This window comes from Uranotaenia lowii, chromosome 3 (assembly GCF_029784155.1).
Source record: "Uranotaenia lowii strain MFRU-FL chromosome 3, ASM2978415v1, whole genome shotgun sequence".
NCBI classification, from domain to species: domain Eukaryota; kingdom Metazoa; phylum Arthropoda; class Insecta; order Diptera; family Culicidae; genus Uranotaenia; species Uranotaenia lowii.
Window position 1 is genome coordinate 324,179,417 of NC_073693.1, and position 19,000 is coordinate 324,198,416.

Consider the following 19,000-nt stretch of genomic DNA (forward strand, 5'->3'; position numbering starts at 1 on the left):
TCAGAAAGTTGGTTTGTATATATCGACTAAAAATTAATCCGAAAAATCCTGAAAATCGAAATAAATTATTAAATTGTTTAAATTTTAATAATTTTATTTTACCTTTGAAGTAATTGCCATTTTGAAATTTTGTTTGTCATTTGGTAATTTTTGTAATTTTTTTCATTTTTGTCATTTCTTGTTATTTTAAACATTTTTGTCATTTTTGTAATTTTTGTCATTTTTGTAATTTTTGTAATTTTTGTCATTTTTATCATTTTTGTCCTTTTTGTCATTTTTGTCATTTATGTCATTTTTGTCATTTTTGTCATTTTTGTCATTTTTGTCATTTTTGTCATTTTTGTCATTTTTGTCATTTTTGTCATTTTTGTCATTTTTGTCATTTTTGTCATTTTTGTCATGTTTGTCATTTTTGTCATTTTTGTCATTTTTGTCATTTTTGTCATTTTTGTCATTTTTGTCATTTTTGTCATTTTTGTCATTTTTGTCATTTTTGTCATTTTTGTCATTTTTGTCATTTTTGTCATTTTTGTCATTTTTGTCATTTTTGTCATTTTTGTCATTTTTGTCATTTTTGTCATTTTTGTCATTTTTGTCATTTTTGTCATTTTTGTCATTTTTGTCATTTTTGTCATTTTTGTCATTTTTGTCATTTTTGTCATTTTTGTCATTTTTGTCATTTTTGTCATTTTTGTCATTTTTGTCATTTTTGTCATTTTTGTCATTTTTGTCATTTTTTTCATTTTTGTCATTTTTGTCATTTTTGTCATTTTTGTCATTTTTGTCATTTTTGTCATTTTTGTCATTTTTGTCATTTTTGTCATTTTTGTCATTTTTGTCATTTTTGTCATTTTTGTCATTTTTGTCATTTTTGTCATTTTTGTCATTTTTGTCATTTTTGTCATTTTTGTCATTTTTGTCATTTTTGTCATTTTTGTCATTTTTGTCATTTTTGTCATTTTTGTCATTTTTGTCATTTTTGTCATTTTTGTCATTTTTGTCATTTTTGTCATTTTTGTCATTTTTGTCATTTTTGTCATTTTTGTCATTTTTGTCATTTTTGTCATTTTTGTCATTTTTGTCATTTTTGTCATTTTTGTCATTTTTGTCATTTTTGTCATTTTTCATTGTCATTGTCGTTTTGTTATATTTTATAAGATTTGTTCAATTACTTAGTTCTGTTATTTCTGTCTATCTTTTGATAATTCAACTGTCATTTTGAAGTTATTCTCTCAAGTGTCGTTATCGCCATCTCTTGTCCACAGCTCGAAACCATAGTGGGTGTTGTGGGAGTTGATGAACTGACAGCACAGAGTTCATTCAGTCTGACAGCTTCGTGTAGATGAATCTCTCCCATGCAGCAAAACGTTGTCTTTGGTACGAAAGGAAAACAAAACGAACGAAATTCGAGCCGGTTCTTTTGGGTGGGTATGAGTGCGACCGACAACGGCGGATGATTTTCCAACGAATGACGAACACGAACCCGACTTTATTGTTGTTGTTGTCAATTTGTTGGTCGGTTTGCCAACTTGTTGTGCTGTGTGTTTTCCAAAGCTTTTCGTTTCGTTCTTCGTCGTGTGCAAGTTATCGTCAGGTGGTTGGGCTGGGTTGAGTTGGGATGGATGGGTAAAGTGGGTGTGCAGAGAAGGTGGTTGATTGTTCGTTGCGTTTTTGTTGTTGTTGTCGGATCGGAACTCGGCTCAATATTTTGTTCTGGTAGTTGGTTGGGTGGCCGCTTGGCAGTCGTGTGGTAACCTGTTTGTGTGTGGCTCATTATTAACTTTTCGAAAGGGCTTCAGGTAATAATAATTCAAATAAATATTGAATTACGTTTACAAATTCTGCTACATTACCGGAGCACCCTGCTCATAATGAAATAAAAGCGAAAGCTTAATGATTTTCATTTTCTACACCCATAATTGGTACTGAAATCATCAACGGTACCAATCATCTTAGATTTAACTGAGATCGATAGTGTTTTGAATTATTTTTCGTAAACTTACCTCTTATGGCAACATTATAGGTGGTGGGGGGGTGGGGAGGGGAAATTTGAAATTTGAGAACAGATCTCGCGTCACGAAAATAGCTTCATTAACGGACATCTTTTCGAAAAGACATATCAAGCCTGCTCATCGTTGATTGACCGATCAAAAAAAAAAACATAGACGCCGCGCCCCTTGGTGAATTTTGATTTTTCCAGCCTACGAATGTGTAGGGTACGGATGAAAGAATAAAGCGCAATTAATTCCTTGAGCATTGAATTTTATAAATATATAAGATTAAATTCAATTTAAGTAGTTTTAATTTTAATTCGTATTATCATAGTGAACCGAGTAACAAACTGAGAAAGCGTGTAGGAAGTGAGTAGATTTAAAATACTATTTAGGATTTTCCAATGGAGAGTGTTGGGAACGAGAACGCGGTTTGGAAAGAGCGAGAAAGGGAATGAAGAGAAAAAAAAGTTCAACGGTCAGAAAAAAAACCGATGGTCAGTCTTGTAACGAATTTTCAGCACGATGGACGTTAAGTGTCGAGTTTTTTAAGAGTTCGAAAACGCGAGTTTTAAATTAACCGATGGTGGATCCTTCGGACGAAAGACGAAAGAGTCGCCCACCGATTTATTTCATTTGTTCAAAGCATTTCAAAGTATCAACTTGGGCAGCAGCATAGATGACCAACATTGGCGAAGGCGACCAGTGACAGCACAGGTGACCAGTGAACGAGCACCCGATAACTCCCAACATGCACCACTTGTTTCACACAACCTGACACTCGTCACCCAAGACCCATTATCCAACACATCCCATCTATCACACTTCACCCAACACACCATTCAATACGCACCTTGCTTCGCCACCCAACACACACTTCCCATAGCAACGCAACACACCTCTCAACACCCACACAAAACATCCACACAACAAACGCCATAACATCCACCTTCCAAAAAAAGTTAAGAATACCTCTGTAATTATTTGGTGGCCCTGAAAATAACCGTTTCAAGGAAATGTTGGATAGATTACTTGATGAATTTATTAATGAAGTTTATCAATCCTAGAAAACTTTTAACTTCTGCTTGCGTTTCAGGAGTCCTAAAATTCTTTATGGCCTGAATTTTATTTTCCTCAATTGTCCACCCGTAAGCGCACAATTTAAATCCAAGAAAGGTCACCTCTTTCTTAGCAAATGCACATTTATCCATATTCATGGCAACGTTATGTTGTGCTAAGGAATTCATTACTGTTTTAAGATTTTCGGCATGTTCTGAATTTGTTTTTCTGTGCACCAAATAGTTCACATTTCCTTTGCAGCCTCTAGCACAATTGTTTGGAAACTTTTGGAAAATATCTGGAGCACAAAAAACGCAAGATCACCTTTTCAGCTATTTTTCCACAACTTCCATAGTATATTTAAATTTGCATAATCTGCCTAGTCTACAGAAAATACCTTTTATTTCAATTTGTATAATCTGCCTCGTCTACAGAAAATACTCTCTTTAATTCAATTTGTATAATCTGCCTCGTCTACAGATTAAACTGGACTTTTTTGCCTCGACTACAGTAAATTTTGAATTAAACTGCCTCGACTACAGTTTTATATCTTTGTTTCTAATACAAAGAAATTTTTTTTTAATACTAATCGTTTTAGGGAGCTATGCATAGAACCGGCTGTGCCATTGTCGTAACCTGGTGATTTCGTTTTTGTAACAATTGCTTAGCCAATTCAAGATAAAACTCTGGCAGTGAAAACTGCTGAACCATTATCGCATCGTTCTGCTTCGTCCTAGTGTCCGAACAAGGTGACCTCAACCAGCTTGCAGGCGAAAACCGTCTTCAAAGCTGTCGGTTTTGGTTCGAATTTTTGAACCACTGCTTCCTGACCCGGCGCTTCCTTCTTCTTGGTTGTGGTGGAGGTGGTGGTTGGATTATCCCTTTTGGCAGAGGGACCCGGGGCTTCCTTTTGGTCTGCATCTCCATCTTTATACACTTTTTCACTGGTTATAAACAACCGTCACAAGAATGACTTCCAAGGTGTGCTCTGACATGAACTATCAAAGAGATGTCCGTGATAGAGACCATCATCTCAGAGCTCTTGCGAAACGAACAAACTTTTGAAAAATTTTATATCTAAAATTAAACTTTTCTTCAAAATTATACTTAAATCAATGATTGTTTTGTAATGAATTGTTCGTTTAGGTAAATCCCTTATTAACAGGGTTGTAAATTACTAGCTTTTACATAGTAATTCAAATAAACGAAGGAGATATCCCAACAAACATTTTTGCTGGTTAAAAACGCCAATTCTATGATCGTATGCTGTGTTAAGGTGCTGGTTGCTGTTTCAGCTTTCTGGCTGAAGAAAGAAATACTTCAGCGCTGTTTCAGCGTGTAAGGAAGTTTTATTTCAGCCAATAGAAAGTAGGGGAAAATTGGTTGAAGAATAACTCGTTCAGCCTTTGTCCAACCATTTTTGACACCATTCAAATTTGACAGCCGTCAGCTGTACAAGGGTAACTTCGAAAGCGCCTTTCAGCAACAACAAACTTTCTGTTAATCATAATGTCATGACAGCGAATGGATCATAATAAATTATCTTTTTAATCTTCTAAATATTCGAAATTTCTTACTTCGCTTGATAAAATGGCCTATCCGGGAAATTTCCATTTTATTCTCGAAGAAATTTCAATTTCTTCATAAGAAATTGACTTTGGTTGAGAAATATTTCGGTCGCTTAAGAGCGACACTTTTCTGATCCTACGCAGAATGCATGGTTGGTTCTGCCTTCTGCGGCATGAGACCAACAAGTCGTAGGTTCAAAGTTCGAGACGTTCACAAAAGAAAAAAAAAATAACACGGGAGGGGAAAAGTAGCTGGCAAACATCGGACATACATCGGTCAACATTCTTTTTGTTTTTTTTGTTGATCCGTCAATTGACGTTTCATGTCATCTTCGCTGATTAATTTCTCCAAATCTCGATGTTTAAGGGCTGAACAGCAGCTTCTCCCTGAATTTTGGTTGCCTTCTTTCAACAAGATAGCTGATTTAAAATTAGAACTAAATAATGTTTCAGCGGTTGTTCAGCAAAAAATGTTTGTTGGGATAGCCATAAATCTGTGTGATTTTAGTGGGTTTTCGAATGACTTCTTCTTATTAGCCTTATTGTGCTTTGTTTAATTTCGGTTTTATTTTCTTTATTATTACTCGCCTATCTCTACACATAGGAGATAGGAAAGTTTCATCTTTTGAAGAAAAAAAAAATTAGGGCCAAATCTATTCAACCTTCCTAAAAAATGATGGATTTGAAAAATGTTTTTTGTGAAAGGATGAATCACATCGAAATACATCACAAGGTATAAGGTTACGAGTCAAGTTTCTACTATGTTTGGGGCCCATCTGTCCTTTCACTGGGGGGATAAGATGTGGAAAAAGGGTCTCCCTTACAGTTCTATGCATTACTCGAGAACTAATCTAACAAAAAAAACAAAATTTAACAGGGAAGTATATTCAAGTACGAGATATGTTATTTTTATCTTATGAGACCCCTTCTCTCCAACGGGAAGAGGGGAAAGAGAAGGAAGTTTTCATAAAACATTTTTGGATCACTCGAGGACTTATTATTCAAATTTAATAGCAAAGGGTATTTGAGTAGAATTTTTTTTTCTATGATTGTTTCAAGCTTCTACCTCCTTTCACTGATTCGATAGGGAGGAAGTGAAGCTCTCATAATTTTTTTTTAATAACTCGATTGCCAATCTAGCAAATGGTAACAAATTGGGAAGAGTATTTAAATTCAAGATGATGAATTCTTGATGATTGTTGTTAGGGCAGTTCGTGGACCCTCCTCACATTGCTGGGAAGAAAAGCAAATAAAATCGAGTACTTAATATCAGATTTCAAAACAATCATTGAAAACCATGTGATGTGAAAGCTCTCATTGTAAAGATATCAAAAATTCATTTATAATGAAACTATGTTCACACAATTTATTGATTTTTAAAAGGTGCATCAAAGCACTCCGGGTCAGTTCATTTGATAATAAATTTAAAATTAATGATTCAGTGAAATAATGACATTTGATTTCAAATAACACAACTGAATTGTTGTTTTTTTGAGTATTTTAAAAGTAATGGCCCATCAATGTTAAAAAATAATTTTTGAAATTCTGGATTCATTTCAATACGATTTTGCAAAATTCTTCCATGTTTGTGTTTGATTGAGATTAAAAAATTTGTTTGAGTTTGTAAATCAGAAGAAATAACAGCGACTTCCATAAACTAATTTTTTTTTTTCAAAAAAAATTGATTTTTGCGATTTTTGCACACACGTCGGATGATCAGTTGCAAATGAGTCTAAAATATAAGCTGCACACTGCTCCTCCTTCCTTCATGAATTTCACTGAACAACATGTATTTTTAAAAAGGTATGAAACAAGAGATGAATAATGAAAACTTTATCAGAGTTTCTCTTTAAACTCATTTCAATATCTTTCTACAGGGGACTCGGTAGGCTGTGCTTGTGAGTGACGGACACGTTTTTTTTGCAGCTGAAAAATCATAGAAATATGAAAACAAAATTTTGAAGAAAAATCAGTTTATTTAAATTTTGATTGTCCCCCGGATTTTGCGGAAAGCAGGAGCATCTGGAAAAGCTGATGCACCTGGATTCAAATGATGCCCACCGGATCAGAACGACTAGATGCAGCGACTCTTCAAGTGACAAGGACATTACAAACCTATACCATCAAGAATGGAACCGAGGGATCCGGAATCGAGAAAGACGGATGAGTATTGTTTTTTTTTTTTTTTAGTGGGAGAAGAGGGGGACTATGGCAAAGCCAGTAAATATTATCTTATTAACATAGTTTTTACAAGCTTGTAAAATTTTGATTAGAAAATAATCTGGTTGGAATTCTATTTGCTGTGATGGAATTAAGAGTACCTTGATTGACTTCCTTGGTAAAAAATTTAATTTCGTGAAGTGTTTTTTCTTAGCTTGAGAAATTGAAAAAGGGAAAGTTACAAACTTGTCCTTCCTGATGATGGCTTACAGGATTGAAAAGACATCGAAATACGGAACAAAGATAAGTGAACACTTCCATTTTTTCATTGGTGTACCGACTACATACAATCAAATTGTTTTTTTTTTACCCACACAGAAATGGGACAAGAATTTCTAATTACAAATGATATAAAAATGGGTTTTCACATTGTCATTAGAACAACAATGTTCAGTTCTATATAAAGCCCATTCTTTCGATTGAATTTTGTGAAAAATCGGTAGTTCCTATGTTATTGATCAACTTTGTATGATAATTCAAAATGTCAGTTTAGATTCTGGGTCAGGGTGATTTATTTCAAGCAATTCAATGCATCTGCTCAAAACTTTCTAGACAAGTATTGGTTTTAAGTGGAATTCTACAAATGGTTTCATTTTTTAACGGTGAGAATCGATTAATATTTGGCATTTTAAAATAACAGAGTGCATTAGTTTTATTATTCATAGCCAAATTGATAGACGTTTTTGTACAATTTCTATGAAAGTTTATTGTTTGATTATCTTCGTGAAACGACAGTTGCTAATTTTAACTTTCATGCTTTTGGGAATTAAAAGCAGCATTAACATTTTTGATAAGTTTTTTTTTTTTAAATTGAAAACAAACTTTGTGGAGTTTTCAACCATACTTCAAGTCTTTTTTAAGTCGTTTCGATATTTTTGCGGCACTATGCATTAAAATTTTCACTCGAAATAAGAAACAAGAATTTTTAGAGTCCCTTCATTGTTAATTTTGGTCACTATTAAACTTAACATACTCAATCCTTTTAATGAACTGAAAGCTTTCAATAGGAACTAATAGGAGTTAGGAAAATAATTTTTAAGGTTCACCGTAACACTAGTCAAAAGTGTCTCCCAATCAATTCCTTCAAACCCTCTCCCAACCAAAATTGTTTTGCTAGGATGCAGAGGTAACCTCGGTCCTAAAGCACAAAATAGATCTTTTATCCTTTTCTCTTTCTTCCAATCTATCTATTGACTACTAGGACGTGGCCGGCGCCGTTATTGACGTTAAAAGAGAGAGCATCAGTTTTGTGCAGAGTAAATGAGCTGCTAATCCCAAGCACCATTCATTTGACCTCTGATCAAAATTGATGGCCTCGGTCAATCACGGAGTAGCAACCATTGGCAATGTGGAACTTGTTCTACTGAGCCACGCCAGCGATCGTGGACCTCGAAGTGATTGTTATCATAATATGTTTTTGGAACAAGCAATGCATACAATTTCTACAACCATGCACTTCGGGTTTTACGGTTTAAGGTGGATGTGAGTAGTTAATCAAGCTAAGCTAAGCTAAACTCATTTCAATATCTTTCTACACAACTTACAAATCTTTTTATAAAACAACCAGCGAATCTATAACATTTTCTGCGAAAAAATGTTGATAAATTTTCTATTTGTAGGTATATCTGGTATTTCAAAATTTTCACTTTTAGCTCTTTAGAATTTCTCGATATGAATGTAATTTTTTTAATAAAAAATAATACACACGTTGTTGAGAGATGAAAATGTAGAAAAAAATTTTTCAAGCTATCTTCATTTATTTTCCTGAGCTTCTTAATATTAGCGTTATTATTTTTATGGAAGTATTTTACTTTTCACCGATAAGGCCGATAAACTAATTAACAAACATAACAAATAAATTCTTCATTGGAGTATTTCAATGAATCGTGATTTGGACATTTAGTATCATTATTTTCGGATTTGAAAACACAATATATAAATCAACACTTTAAATATAAATTAAGTAGAATTTCATTTGCTCTTGAATTTAAAGTTATCTTTCAATATTTTCAATTTTAATTGTACTACAACAAATTAATTGTAAGAAAAAAGTCAATAGTCTTTTTTATTGTTCATGTAGGTACCTACACATAATAACTAATTTTTTGAAAATAATTTTGAATTATAATAAAAAAATGAAATTAAGGGTTAATCCTGAAAGTTAATACTTTTTTTAGTGGAGAATCTCAATCATTTGCAATTGAAATAACCAAGCTTTCAGTTTGAGGACCTTAAGCTTAATTTTAACTTAAATTTTCAATATTATTGTGTAGATGAGCTGAAAGCAGTATCGGTGACATAATTGCTGTAGATCTTGAAATCCAGGAGTGTTGGTTAAAATCACTAAAAAATCTTCTGATTGCATGATAGATTGCCTTGTTGCAGAAAAAAATAGTGGAATGATAAAGGGATAATTTTAATTCACAAGGGAAAAATTAAAACCGGGTAAACTGATTTTGGAAGATTTTTGCGTCCCAAACCCGATTTCTTGTCAGATTTTTTTCTCCCTTCTTATTTTCTGGCATTTAGTAATTTTAAAACTAAGCAGTTTAGAGTGAAATCGATAAATGATAATTGATTAAGTAACAAACCTACATGAACAACAAAAATATGTAAAATCTTTTCATTATCCTTTATTCATTTAACGATGCAGATAAGAGAGAAGAATGCCATAACGTGGAATGAAATTTTGCGTTAAATTTTTATGTAAGCTTTTAATGTTTAACATTCTTATATTATAATGCATTATATCTATTGTCCTGATATCAGGTTGAAGTTTATTTGTCACTGACACTTTCATTATTGATGATAAATTTTTATCAGATAGTCTCGAACGATGAGGAGTTTTTGTAGATTTCATTATGAAAAAAAAACTGCTCACATAGATAGCTAAGTAGCACACATAGGACGAATTCTGGCAACAACTTCTGTAACTCAACGTAGCGTTCAGGCAAATAGCTGTAAAATTTTGGTACAGCCATTTCAATGTATTTCGCTTTTAATAAAGAATGGAGAAATGGAGATACAAACAACGAAAATTCTTGCTCGTATGAATTAAAGTCACGAAAACGGCGTTTGAATGCATCTAGTAACGATTCTAGGTATAGTACGTATTTACCAAATGATGCAACCTCATTTGATCTTTTCAGTTCTTGACACGTAGAGAAGTGCACAAGGTTTTCTTTGGAAATTTGGTTGATCCATAACCGTAACTTCGCTTGAAAACTTTTTATATCATCACAAGCAGTTATGATATTTTTTTCTTTGAAGTTTTAAGTTCAAATCTTGCAGGTGACCAGTGAGATCATCGTCAAATGCCAAATCCTGATCCCACACGTCTGCTTGAAAATGTTCAACAGGTTCACCTTTCATTTCCAAAAATAATATTATTTCCTCTCGTAGCAAAAAAAAAAGCTTTTTGATATTTTATGCCAGAAAGCCCGCGTACTTCTGTATAGTAGGGAATTTTGTGAAAATTTAAGACGGGGCTACACGGGCCGCATTGACCAAGGCCCCGGGCCGCATGCGGCCTGCAAATCCCCAGTTTGACATGCCTGGTTTAGGACAAATGTATGGTCGTTTTTTAAAGCTTTCCGAAGCTTTCCAAATTTTCTATGGTGACATGGTGTCATGGTGTCGCTAGTGTTTGCATAATAGCTCCCATTAGAATCAGTAACTACATATTTGGTTTCCTAGGATCAACTCTTGTTTTGCATAGCAACCGCTAACATAAAAAGTTTATTTTACATGAGATTCCTTAGAATGAGATTCCAACAATGGATTGATACAGGGCCATAAATGAAAAGAGATTAATTCTTGCCATTTCTGGTAGAACGGTGGTTGGCGTGTGTTTGGTGGGTGGTGCGCGATGGGTAGAAGGTGTGAGACGGATGTGTGGTTAGCGATGTGTGGTGATAGGAGATGTGTGATGGGTGGTGATAGGAGAAGTTTGTTGAGTGGTAATGAAAGATGTGTGTTAAGTGGTGTCGGGAGGTGTGAGTTGTATAGTATGTTATGGGTAGTGTGTGGAATGTGTTATGGGTGGGGTGTGATGTGGGATGTGGTTCATGTTGGGAATTGTCGGATGCTCGTTCACTGGTCCTCTGCTGGTGCTGGTCATCTCCGCAGCTGCCCATGTGGATACTTACTCAATAAGCCAATCAACGATGATCAGGCTTGATATGTCTTTTAGGAAAGATGTCCGTTAATGAAGCTATTTTCGTGACGCGAAAAATTCCAATTTGCCCTCCTCTAGTGTTGCCGTAAGCCTTTATTCTAAGTCAAACGGTTTACGAATAATGCAAATCAAATTGCAATTCCAGCTCGAAGCTACCAGCCAAAAAAAATATATTCTAATCAATCAATGTTTATAATAGGTAAGTTTTACCGTATCAACAAGAAAAATTTAAATAAAAAATTAAGCGTTTCGATAAGGCTAATAATAGGCTCCAATAAATTCACTTTAATCTAGTTTAGTTCAGATTGTCTTTTTTAGTATACATTTAGGCGCTTTCAAATGAATCTTACAGCAATTAATGAACATCACAATGTTTCATAATTGTGCGAATTTCACTGTATATGTTACATTGAGGAAATTTACATCTCTGATCACATTTTTTTTATAGAAAACTGTTATATAACTCTTTGTCTTTAACAAACGATTATGCGTAACGTTTCTTAAATAGTATAACACAACTCTTAGCAGGATTCTACATATATTTACGTCTCTATCGTTTCGTAAACAAAACTATAAAAAAACAAAAAACAAGTCACGTTCGGTTTGAAAAGTTATTCAAGAAGGGGCGTATGGAATGGAACAACACACAACATTGGCATAGCACAAGTGGTGTGTTGGTCGTTCCTTCCTTCGGCACTGGTTCGGCTCCACGACTCGATTCGAGTGAAGCGAGACTCGTCCAACAGGAATTTGGTTTCGTTGGGTTGGATTCATCACCTTCTATCGTGTCGTCGCGTCGGTTGGTCGTGGTGGCATCGCCGTAGACCCACATTTACAGTTTTATCGCGAATGCCGTCCGGAGTGGACGATTTTTCTCACGGTTTTTGGGCTCTTTGAAAGTATCTATCTAAATAGGTTGCGTGCGTATACCTTTAAGAAGGGAAACAGTGAAGGGACAGTTTTCGGGATAAACGGGACCCTCCGATCCGAGCAACGTATGTAGAGGGTGTTGTTGGAGACAGCCCAGTGTTAGAAGATTGAGTGTGTGAACTCCTTTCCAACGATTTCTTCGTCGGTTGTCGTCGTGATTGTCTTCGTCGGTTTCAATTAAAAGGATATTCCGAATTCCTCGCGGGTTAGTTAGTTCTTCCTGTGTTCTGCTGGGTTGGTTTTTCTGTTTTGTCCTCTGCAAAGCGAAACAGCGACTTGAAGTGTGTGCTAACAACAGACACTCGTCGCACAAAAGAGTTGCACGGTTGCGTTCCTTCGGGATTTATTGGTGTCGAATAGCTGCGGTATCATTGGTGAATGACAAAGTGTTTTCTAGGAGTGTTTTTTTAGAGGTTTATTGTGCAAAGGTTAGTGTGACACAGTTTTTTTTCTATTCTGTGTTTTCAAAGTTATTTGTTGGTTGCCTTCTTGATTCGTTCATTAGGACGGATGTAAGGAGCCCAGAGCCCAGTCGTCATTGTAGGTCGTATCGTTCGGTGGAATGACTTTCTGGGCTTCGTTTTTGTATCGTGGTTTTTTTTTCCTTTTCGAGCTGTTCGTCTGATACTCCATTCCATCTAAAGCCGTTCGTCGGCGCGACCGAATGGAGCTGCATTCCAGTCAGAAAAACTGACAGCATTCATTGGCTCTCGGAAGAAGGAGTTCTACAATATGTACTCGTCGTACCGCGCGATGCTGTCAGTTTTTAAAGTTGTTATGTGAGACCGTTTCCGTGGTTTGGTTTTTTTTTCCTTTGCTTCTCCGATATTTATTTTGTGTTGTGTTGTGTTGTGGCATTCGGTTTCCATGCGAGCACAGTCAATACCGACTTGCTGCGAGAAAGCCAGAAAGTGCGTGTGTTGGTGTACTGGCTGGCGGTTTCTCATGTGTGCTGTGAAGACCAAACAACAGGTAGAAATTGGCGGCCGGGATAAGGAACCAAGTGGGAAGGGGGCGTTTTTCGTGCCAAACCTTCGAATCCAAACAAGCGACGGTCATCGACCAAAAGAGGAGAGAAGGAAAGCCGTGTAAGAAGTTAGACCAAAACATAATAAGCCACCACACCGCAAGTTCACCAAACCAACAACAAAAGTGTCTGCAGCGCGTAAGAAACGGATATTGGTCACTTGGGAGTGTTTTCTTACCAGTTCTTGTGTGTTTTTTCGTATCTAATTCGAATCTAGTTGCCATCGACCAGCACAAGCAACCAACCCCGCCAACTTGATTTAGGGAAAGAGGAAGAAATTTTCCCAAGAAAATTTGAAGCAATCCAGCCAATAACAAAAACAAAAAAAGAAGAAAGAAGAATACAACAGCAAATTTTCAGCAAAGTTGTCGGCATTGGTCGGGAAATTTATAGCCGTCCTGTGGCTTTCAGTGGCGTGAAAAGCAGCAGCGCGTGTTTGGTTTCCGTTGCCGGTTTCTGGGTGTTTTGCTAAGCGGTAGCATTGTTGCGAAGAAGCAGAAGAAAATTCAACTAACAGAAATCAATTCTCGTTAATGTTCTGGAAAATCGGAGGCCATTGCGAAGGTGGTGTGATATTGGTTGATCCTTTTGGAAGTGGTTGAAGTCTGAAATTTTGAAATTAAGTGAAATACGAAATGGTTTGCAGACAATGAAGTTATCCTGAGCTGAAAGTTGGAAATAACAAAGGTAATCTTACATATAATTAACTCATCATGATATGAATGCTTCGAGTAAAATTTCTAGTGAATATTGTCGTGACCTAGTGAAAGCTGCTTAAACAATTCAAAATTAAGCTCTTTGATATCGAAAGACAAGAACATACCAGTACAGTGAGTAAATGTTGAATGATTTTTACAGTTTTTTTGCTTCGTAAATGAAAATAAATACAGTGCTTTTCAGACTTATGGTGTGAAATAGGATTGTTCGACCTTCAGGAAAAGATAAACCTCCAAGATCTATGTACTACTGGACTATGTACAGATCCAAAAGAAACACTTCAATCACTACTAAGTACGCATTTCCGGGATCCATCGAAGGGATAAAGATTATTTACACTCCGACTGAAAGACCCAGTCGGATTGCAAGACGTGAGGAAACTCTCCGCCAATCGCGCAAAATCTTTACACCGTCAATGGTTGTTAACTAGGCAATCAACTATTTTCAGTTCGCTTACAAAAAAGGAATGTCAACGGTTACGGCTTACATACCTTAACACAAAAACTAGAAAAAATTCTGGAGGCAAAAGAAATAGCACTCGCTTCATTTCTAGACATTGAAGGGGCATTCGATAACTCATCTCATACTTCAATCCAAACAGTTGAGAATAGACGAGTGTTTGGCGATTGTTGACTGGACTAGTTCCCTGCAAATAAAAAGAACGTTTTATGCAAGATTGGAAGGACTTACAACCAGTGCCACTCAAATAAAGGGATGTCCTCAAAGTAGGGTTCTATCACCGTGGGCTTGGACATGTATCTATGAGATTCGAAGTTGTTATATGCACCTAACTACGCTCTATTCTGGTGCAGGGAAGAAGGACTCAACGTAAACTCTTTCAGAACTACTGTGATAGCATTCACTATGAGATGAAAAACAGCACTTTAACCTTTAACACTAGATGGGGGTGAAACCCCTCTATGAAGGTCCAAAAATGCCAAGCGAAATTTCCTTTTCAAAACTCAAAATTTCAAATTTTTAATCAAATTTTGATTAACGACCAGAATGATTTAAGAGTAACAATCTCGACTCAAAACTAAAGCAGAAGCGTCGAAATCATATCCCAGAACAACAATTTCACTACGGTTTTTTATGAATTTCCTATTTTGTTTATAGAAATCTAGAACCAAAACTTGAATTTCAATAAGATTAGACTAAGCTTATCTGATTGCCAAGGTTTTGCCCTAACTGTTTAACTTTATTTGTAAAAGCAAAAAAAAAAAAAATAAATTGAGTCATTCGAATTATGTACAGACACCGTTCGTTTTGGTAACATTTGATTTTGGCAACATCCGATTTTGGCACATGTGCGGTTTTTTGGAACGACATTACCATATAGTTTTCGCTTTAACAGCACCAATATAATTAACAACATTAACAAAAAATAAAATAAAAATAAAGCATTCAAAAATGTCGCAAATCATATAAAGTTCGAAAAAAACTCAAAATCTAATACAAAAAGATTGATGAGAAAGGCAAAAATATCTTTAAAAAGATGATAAATGACAAAAATTTAAATAACAAGCATTCCAAACATAGCAATAAATGTTTTGAATGTGTCTAAATCATGACAAAAAGTGATGAAAAATTGAGTAATTCATAATAAGATTGGTTTATTTTTATTAATAGGTAAGAAAAAAGTTGATAAAGAAAACCGTTCGATTTTGGCAAAACCAAATTTTCGAGCGTGTGGCCGAAAACGTAAGGGGCATGTACTTTGCCAAATTTTTTGAGCAACTTTATCAAAATTAGCATTAACGATTTATGGAAGCTTCAAACATGATTTTGAGATTGGCGGATAATTAAGCTCGATTCTGCACGACCCGGAAATTTAACAAAAAAGATTTTGTGGTTTCAGAGCGGTTAATTAACTTTAAAATTTAACTAAATTAAACTAAAAAAAATCGTTTATCTTGATTTTAAATATCAAACTTTAACTACTGGGGATGAATAAACCAATGGGTTTAAAATCCCAAAAAAAAAAAAAAAAAAAAAAAAAAAAAAAAAAAAAAAAAAAAAAAAAAAAAAAAAAAAAAAAAAAAAAAAAAAAAAAAACTTTAACTAGTTGCACTTTCCTTAATCCAAACTCATTATTTAGGAATATGAAGAAAAAAACTTGATATTTAGAACAATTTTGAAGATACGGATTTGAAATTTTTAATTTTAACTCTTATTGGAACTTCAGAAAGTTTCATTCCAGAATAGAAACAGTGTAATTATTCGCAATTTTCAATCAAATTCACAAGTTGAATTTCGAATAAATAACTGAAGAAAAAATTTAGATTAAAATCTTGAAGTTCAGAATTCAAATAAGAGATTTCAGGTTAAAATTGATGTTACGTTTTATAACCAAGGATTCAAATAGCAGGAGTTCGTTATGTCATAATTATTGAAATTTATAATTTTCAATTCAATCAGAGTCAGTTTTGAACCGCAAACCAATATAAATACCAAATTTAAAATAAAGTTTGAAATCATTTTAAAGATTCATTTCCTTGAAAAATCCAGCGTTCAGTTAAAAAAAAATGTTCACAAGCATCTTGTCTATATGCATAAAAATGAATTTCAGTCTGTTTGTTCCCTAAAGACTCGAAAACTACTGAACCGATTTACGAGAAACTTTGCAGGTGAAATTTTTTGAGGCCGGGGAAGGTTCCTATATTGGTTGGAGGCCCGTCCCTCGCACTGGAAGAGGGGAGGGGGTCTATCAAATAAAAAAAATCAAGTCTTCATAACTCGAGAACTGATCATGCAAATGGAACCAAATTTGGCATGGGAGTGTATTTCGGTACGAAGAATGTTTCTTTGATGGTTTGGTACCCTTCCCTCATTCCAATGGTGAAATAGGTAGCGGGAGGGGGGCTTCCATACAGTTTTTTTTTGTGTACAATTCGAGAAATAATCAAGCAAACGGATTGAAATTTGGCGTGCGAAGGTATATGGGTAAGAAGAATGTTTTAATGATGGTTTAAGACTCATCCCTTCTTCCAGTGTGGAAATAGAAAAGGAGGAAGGGCCTCCAATACAATTATTGGCAAAATTCGAGAACTAATCAAGCAAATGGAACCAAATTTAACATGAGTGGTTATTTGGGTGCCCTTTCACTGGGTGGATAAGAAGTCGGAAAGGAATCTTCCAAACAGTTTTATGCATTACTCGAGATCTAATCGAACAAAAACACCAAATTTATCATGAAAGTGTATTAGAGTACAAGAAACGTTTTTTTATTGTGTTTCAAGACCCCCCACTTTCTTCAACGGGAAGAGGAGGAGGAGGAAGGTTTTCATACAATATTTTTGGATCATTTGAGAACTTATTATTCAATTGAAATAGCAGCGGGTATTTGAATATTTTTTTTTCTATGATTGTTTGAGACCTTTTAATAACTAGAGTGCTAATCAAGCAGATGGCAACAAATTGGTAAGAGTATAGAAAAACAAGAAATTTAAGGTTCCCCTCACAGGATAGAAAAGAGAAGAAAGGTGTCATACGTTCGTTTTGATAAATTTGAGAGCTCATAAAACAAATTTAATCAAATTGTACAGAGGGGGTATAAGGGTACAAGGAATGATTCTACGGTTGCTTATGCTTATGCTTATGATACATACACAGCCAGATCTTGTCAGCATCCCGGTGAGTAGTAAAAATACATTTACTACTCATCTTTACTCGGCCGGGCCCACTGTGCAGTATTGGACGCAGAGACAACTGGAACACAGGGAGGAAGAAACATGGACAACAGTACCATACGTTCCCAGTATTATTAAGTGTTTAAGTTGATCTCGATGGGAGCACATTTGCTAAAATTTATTGTGCTCCTTGATGATTATGATCGTTGAAATTTCTTCCTTCTGCGGATGGAAATGAGGTTTTTCTGCACAGAAATTCAAAACTTCGCTACATTTTTAACTAATTTTTGAATAGATAGTAAATAGTGCTGCATTTAGTCAAATCTCTTGTTAAAAATTTGCATGACATCTGTATTCATAGGATTGCATGTTTTGGATTTCCGTGCACCATCATCTCTGGTCCTCTAATGACCTTGGATATAGCGCCTTTGCTCGCTCTTGAAAAGAAACTTTGAAGGAACTGAAAGATAAAATTAGTACAGCCACGATTTTTTCTGAAATTTACTCTTTCAAAATATTTCATTGAATCAATGTGGAAATTTTGAATGCTAAAATTACCAAAAAGTCATTAAACACAGTTACCCATAAAGTCATTAAAGCAACGTCTAATTGTCGTAAACTTATAAAATTAAATTTAGTTTTAAAACAAGATTCAAAATGTATTATTCTTGACAAATTCTCAAGGATACTTATCTTTCGTGGCTCACATACTCAAACCGTCAGTTGTTCTCCTAAGAGACAGTTGATAAATAGACAGGGATAGTCAATCACAGTAGTAAAAACCAACATCACTTCACTAACTGGTACCTACATAATTACTTTTACTGGCACATAAATCGGCAGAAAGTATGATCTTTAAATTTTCTGTACACTGATTTCGTGTGACTCTTACCAGTTCACTTTGAAATGTTATGAAATTTTTCTCCCCAAATCAAGGCTCAATTCCGCGGGAAATTTTCCAAAAACTTTTTTTAACAGTCCAATAATCTTCTAAAAAAAATTTCTTTTCTCACTGGAACTGGTGTTAGCTCCATCCATTCAATTATTAGCACCCAATATTTTCACTATTTTTCCGTTGTGGAGACTTCATTCACAGGTTTCTTTCACATTCACGCAAAATTTAAATTTTCTAAATCTGGTAGAAAGGATACGCTTTCACTCAGTTATCCGCATATCAAACTAGTCAAATAAAAATAAAAATCCTTCACAGATCACCAAAAATATAGTATCTGAATGCCATCACTTCCCCCTTCTTGGCCTTATCATTCTGAAATACAGCATATAACACTCAGCCAACTTCTGCCGTTCACTTATAAACCATTTTCTACTATTTGGTCTTTAATTCCTAGTTAAGTTTATTTTCAAAAGGAAAATTTGTTAGAGAAAAATAAAAACGCGTGCGTTGCCCAAAATTCATGGCTTACTTCGTACAAGGAATGATTCTACGGTTAGTAAAAAACCCTTTTCACCTTCAAGTGAGTAAGGAAGGAGGGGAGGAGGAGTTCCGTACATTTTTGAATAACTTGAGAACTTATCCAACGTACTCGAATCCGAAAAATGTTTCCATTTTTTTACAGGAGAGATTCCATACATGGGGGAAGTTTTATCGCATAGTTTTTAAAACTTTTCAAGCTAAAGAAACCATATTTTACATCAAAGGATTTTTTTTAAGATTCATGACC

The 19,000-nt window shown here is 34.9% G+C and overlaps 1 protein-coding gene across 3 annotated transcripts in view; it reads left to right on the forward strand.

Moving 5' to 3' along the window:
• The first annotated feature begins 11,824 nt into the window (after positions 1–11,824).
• LOC129750906 (type-2 histone deacetylase 1) overlaps positions 11,825–19,000 on the forward strand; it is a 446,066-nt gene continuing 438,890 nt past the window's right edge. The window contains exons 1-2 of one of the 3 annotated variants that reach the window (XM_055746085.1): positions 11,825–12,373; positions 13,190–13,659. The gene's annotated coding sequence lies outside the window, so the exon portion shown is untranslated. The remainder of the gene's footprint in view (positions 12,374–13,189; positions 13,660–19,000) is intronic. The other 2 variants (XM_055746090.1, XM_055746091.1) reach the window with 2 other exon arrangements.